This window comes from Monopterus albus, unplaced genomic scaffold, assembly GCF_001952655.1.
Source record: "Monopterus albus unplaced genomic scaffold, M_albus_1.0 scaffold60.1, whole genome shotgun sequence".
Taxonomy (NCBI): Eukaryota; Metazoa; Chordata; class Actinopteri; order Synbranchiformes; family Synbranchidae; genus Monopterus; species Monopterus albus.
Genome location: NW_018127940.1, coordinates 2,000,299 through 2,005,932, shown reverse-complemented (window position 1 = coordinate 2,005,932; position 5,634 = coordinate 2,000,299). Strand labels below are relative to the sequence as shown.

Below are 5,634 nucleotides of genomic sequence, written 5' to 3'. Positions count from 1 at the left end.
ATGCAAAGTAAAACCTTAGCTTGGACAAGGGGTCACAAGTGAGTCATAAAATAAAAATGTTGGGAACCACTGATTTTGAATTATTCTCAAAAATGACACAACTACCATTGGCACTATCACAAAACAAGAGGGATTTAAGTGACAACTTTGAGGTTTTCCCTAACAAAACTGTTTAAAAAGTGACTGCAATTTGCTGAACAACTGTCTACTATACACATCAGTGGAAATAACAAATAGTTGGAAAATCTGTAAAAACGATTTCAAAAGCGTTTTACTGTAGTTGGCAAAAACCTGCATTTCTGAAAAGTAGAACCCTGACATACCGACTGGGGTCCTCCAGGTGGATGTGGACCAGAGGAGACCCTGGGCACCGCAACCAGTTTCACTCACACTGTAACAAATGGTTACACTAGAAACCACCTAAATATTTAGAATATCGTATTAACTAACTACTAAACGCACACATTTTATGGATAGGAGATGAAGAGATGTAAACAAAATAAGTTTAATCTGCTATTTAAAATACAAAGCAATACATAATCATCCTGCAGAATCTGCTTCCTCGGCCGTCGCAACCTCCTTACGGAACCCCTGCCCCTGCTTCCCCGGATCTAAAATTTACTCTTAGGGCAGAATGTGACCCCGCCCCGCGCAGAGCGGCAGTTCGGGCGCTGCCGATGATAATACCGAACGCACTGAGACTAAGCAGCAGCCTCGGATCAGCAGTAGATTTACTGAGCTGCCGTGGACTGGACGGATTTGGGGGGGAGACTCCGTGCGTAAAGAAAAGAAAAGAAAAGTACATATTTTTAGCTGGTTCCTCTTTAATTGGGAAAAAAAGTTGTATCCGCATAGAAAAGGCGACCTGATACACGCAGAACACATTCGGTGCTGAAGGAAATATTGTACCAGGGACTGGTTGTAAAGAACATCTTGTGTGAGGTGAGTAAATAAGGCAGCGTGCAACAGTGATTGAGTAGGATAGTCGTGTTGGTGTGCTGCGCAAGAGTAAAGTAAAGTAAAGTTGTTGGCTTTGTTGTCAAACTTTCTTATCTCGTTTTTATACATCTAGTAAAAAATGCAGCTAACTTATTTTATAATGTTGACTAATTTTTGCTGAATATCCATAAACTTGTCTGTAGGACTGGAAGATACAAAGCTATGGAGCTGGCATTGCTGCGTTAGAATATGCATTGTCTATGTGATGAATTGGTTATTGTTAGTTTGACTTGTCTGAGTGATTACTCAAGCATAATCTACAGTTGATTCAGCAAAATGCAGTGACATAGTTTTTCAACCAGTTTTGTCTTTTTTTGCTATGAATTCAGCTGTTTCTCCTCAGGAAGTGCTATAGTATGTGGTGTATACAGTTTGTGTGTGTGTGTGTGGTGGGGGTGGGGGGGAGGAGGTAGAGGAACTTGATAATAAGCCATTATCTTCATCCAGCTGTTTCAGTGAATTGGGTTTTTCTGCCTTCCTCTTGTAGCTGACACAGGCACATACAGATACACAGCTGCTCCCGCTTACAAGGTTTCTTGATATATCAGTTCTCTCTGTTGATTCCTGCAGCTGATTTTGTATGACTGAAGTGGATAGGACAGGATGCAAGAAAGAGAAGAAAAGGACAGGTCACAGACAGAGGCAATAGCACCACTTGTTTTATGCTCTTGGTGCTTATATATATGGATCACTTCAGAGTTAAACTGGAAACACCCAGGGTCTGATGTGACCATAAGTAATCCCCACTGGAGCATATGTAAAGGAATCTCCTTCACATCTATGATGAACACTCTCCCTGCACTGATTGTTGTCACATTTAAGACACTTTGGTTAAATGCAAATATGAGGAAAACCACACAGGAATACACGGACACTACAAGCAAGAATTTTTAAATATTATGCACACACATGCTCCCTCCTGTCCTGCACTGGCTAGCATTACCACTTCATGATGTTAAGTTAGTGCTCAGGCATCATGCCACCTCACTGGGGGACCCTATCTCATCCTTGTCAGCATAGCACAGGCAGATGTGGGGGTGGTGGGAGAGAAGGATAGAGAGAGACCTGGGGGAAGATGATGTGATTCTGAAGGCTAATTTTGTTTAATCACGTGGCTTCTTCACAGGATGAGAAGCCCTGAAGGGGCAACATGTGAGACAGTTTCTTTTTTTCTTGCTCTAAACCTCCAGTGACCTCCATTAGTATCAACATCAAATTAACAAATGTGTGAGTCCAAAGTAGAACGCAGTTAGTGGCACAGGCACAGTCACAGCTGCCTCTGAAGGTGCTGAAACATTAAAGACACACCTATTCTTCAAAATGCAGTGGCTTAATTTTCTCATTAGATAAAATGATGCATAAATGCGCTCACAGAGGCACATCTGAGCACTCTTACATAACAAATGAAGGAAAATTCCACATGAAGCAGCATACAGTATAACCCACATTAAACTGATATATAGAGAGAAGGAGCCATTTGAACCATACCTGCAAAATGCCTTTCTGGCCATCTGGGATTGAAATAATGATGAATTTCCATTTCGTTTCGCTGCAGTGATGTCGATGACATTGAGTAGTGGGTGTGATTAAAAAAAAAAATACAAGCAGCATGTTGGCATATTTAATTCATTACCATCCATTATGACGTAACATGGACCCTGAAAGCCTTACACAGCTGAAACCCCACCTCATACTGCTTTTATTAAATGCTACTAGGTTCATATGACAGAAGCCAGGAGGTGTTGTAGCACTGAGTTTCATGTGAAAGCACTATAGGAGCATTAAATTCCTTTGAGGGATCCATGCACCCAAATGAGCTTAACATATTTTTCTTAGTTTTGTTTTTCATCTCCCTGTGTAACCCATTTTGTGTCAGTAGTAAAGTTACATGTCATGCAAGTTGGTGTGTTTTATGTTCTGCTGCAGTTCAGTCTGTGCAGGTTTTTTTCAGATATAGTTTATGGGAGTAATGTTGGTTCTGAGATCCAGTTTTGCTGCTGATTCTCTTCAGCTGTGTCTAACAGCAGGTGGATCAAGGAAGTATTACTGTCAGAATTTCTTGTTTTGCCAGTCCCTTAAAACAGGACAAGAGCACAGCAGGGGAGAGACACACTGTCAGTCATCTCGAAGATTTTAGAAAAAGTGGTCTATACGCAGGTTAAATCATTTTTAGATGACAATAATTTATTGGAGGTTTTTCAGTCTGGTTTTAAATGCATGCATAGTACAGAGTCAGCCTTACTAAAGGTTGTTAATGATATTTATTTGGCCACTGATGCAGGGGAGTATGTGATTCTTGTCCTGCTGGACTTGACTGCCGCCTTTGACATGGTGGACCATGACATTTTGATATCTCGCCTTCGCGACTTAGTGGGCATCCGTGGTGTTGCCCTAGCATGGTTTAATTCATATTTATCGGCTAGATCAGTGTCTGTCGGGCTGGCAGATGTGGAATCTGTCACAACCCCTTTGTTATCTGGGGTTCCACAGGGCTCCATTTTGGGGCCTTTGCTGTTTTCTCTGTATTTACTTCCCCTTGGCTCTATCTTTAGGAAACATGGGGTCTCTTTTCACTGTTATGCTGATGATGTCCAGATTATCATGCCACTGACTAAAAAGGACACTTACTCGATCCAACCGCTTTTAGCATGTCTTGCAGATATTAAGGCCTGGATGTCGTTAAATTGCCTGAAGCTAAATGATGCAAAAACGGAGGTTATAGTATTTGGCCGGAATATGTCTGGCGACCCTCCTCCGGTAGACCTAGGCTTTTTGGGGCAGTATGTGCGATCCGTTGTCAATGATTTAGGTTTTAGAATAGACTCGGATCTGCGAATGGAGAGCCAGATAAATGCTGTTGTAAAATCTGGTTTTTTTTATTTAAGGCAGCTTGTGAAATTAAAGCCCTTTTTGTCGAGGCAGCATTTGGAGACAGTGATCCATGCGTTTGTTACATCACGCATGTTTAGGGTTCGTTTTAAGATTCTTTTATTTGTTTATAAATCTTTAAATGGGCTGGCACCTTCTTATCTGGTGGAACTTTTGCATCCGTATAATCCATCGCGGTGCCTCAGATCAGCAGATCAGCTTCTTCTGGAGGCACCAAGGGCCAGGCGGAAAACTAGGGGGGACAGAGCCTTTGCTGTGATAGGTCCAAACCTATGGAATGCCTTGCCGCTTTATATTAGGCAGGCCCCCTCACTGCCCACTTTTAAGTCTTATTTGAAGACCTATTTTTATTCACTGGCGTTTGATCAGGAATGACACTCTGTCCGTGGTGTTAGTGTTTATAGTATTGTTTATAGCTTTTTATGTGTTGTTTTTATATTTGTATGATATGTTAAGTGCTTTGGTCAGCTGTGCTGTGGTAAAGCGCTATATAAATAAAGTTGAGTTGAGTTGAGTCAGACTCAGCACACACACACTTAGACAAACACAAAGCCTGCCCCTGTATGTCAAACCATATTTAGTAGCTTTGTTGGTTTGCAGTGATCTTTCTTTTGATAATATGTTGTTGCAGTTTTCATTTTCAAAGTCCTTTACTGAGATATTACATCAGATTATTTGCATCTGCTAGAGGTGAGTTTCAAATTGCTGAGCTATCGCTTGGCAATCATCTGTCATGCAGGTCAGAGTGAGTGCACGATAAGATGTCAAACTCCTAAAGTTGACGATAAAATAAGATTGTTGAAAATACTGTCACCATAGAAAAATATGCAAAGCTTAAACAAATGGAAATCAGGTTCACCAGGCTTAATCTGATAAATCTCTCAAAAGAAATGAATAAGGTGCACTCTGACATTTTTAGCTCAGGTTGTTTGGCCACTAACGTTATGTCTAATCGCTAATAGAAAAAACATCTCATTAGATGAGTGATTGCAGCAGAGGCCATCACTTGTGTGCTGATGATAATTACCAGGTCTGTTCTGTACAATCAAACTCAAACATAGTAATTTCTATCCTGAAAAGAAAAATATCTTAAGTCAGAATTGGCTTGGATGATCATGAAACTCTCCTGACACTTCAGTTAGCTGACATTTAAGTCACTTCTGCCTGTCATTGTCAAAGTGTCCTCAGTATCAGCCTGTTGTTACTCCCTTTGACCTCTACAGACTTAAAAATAGTCTAGCCATGAAATGCCCCATGCACACTGCCTGGCTAATATTCTGATTGTGCACAACCTTTTTGCAGTGTGAAGTGATACGTTTTTGTGGAAGCAGGTTACAGGTCAATTAAATTGCTGTTTGATTCTGATAGCTGAGATGGCAGGCAGAGATGGGCTCTGAAAGCTCTTACAGTCTGCAAGATGAGACGGAATCAATGCAAAGTGGAGAAAGTCTGTGTAAAATGGACATTAGTGGGCGGAGCTCTGGTACAGGTCACATTAGAACTGGGAGTGCTGAAGTCTGCCAATTGCTCCAAGCATCCATTAGTAGGCAAATCAAACTGGGTTTTCTCAACGCTGATGAATTTGTTCAGTGCATAGAGAAACTTCTTATAGTTGCTGACATTGCACATTGAAGTCCTTGTTATGTTAGATCCATCCATCCATTTTCCTCCGCTTATCCGGGACCGGGTCGCGGGGGCAGCAGTCTAAGCAAAGATGCCCAGACTTCCCTCTCTCCAGACACTTCC

The 5,634-nt window shown here is 41.4% G+C and overlaps 1 protein-coding gene across 1 annotated transcript in view; it reads left to right on the top strand.

Annotated features, from left to right (window-relative positions):
• Window positions 1-651: 651 nt before the first annotated feature.
• LOC109961945 (leucine zipper putative tumor suppressor 2 homolog) overlaps window positions 652-5,634 on the top strand; it is a 40,923-nt gene continuing 35,940 nt past the window's right edge. The window contains exon 1 of the mRNA XM_020603218.1: window positions 652-942. The gene's annotated coding sequence lies outside the window, so the exon portion shown is untranslated. The remainder of the gene's footprint in view (window positions 943-5,634) is intronic.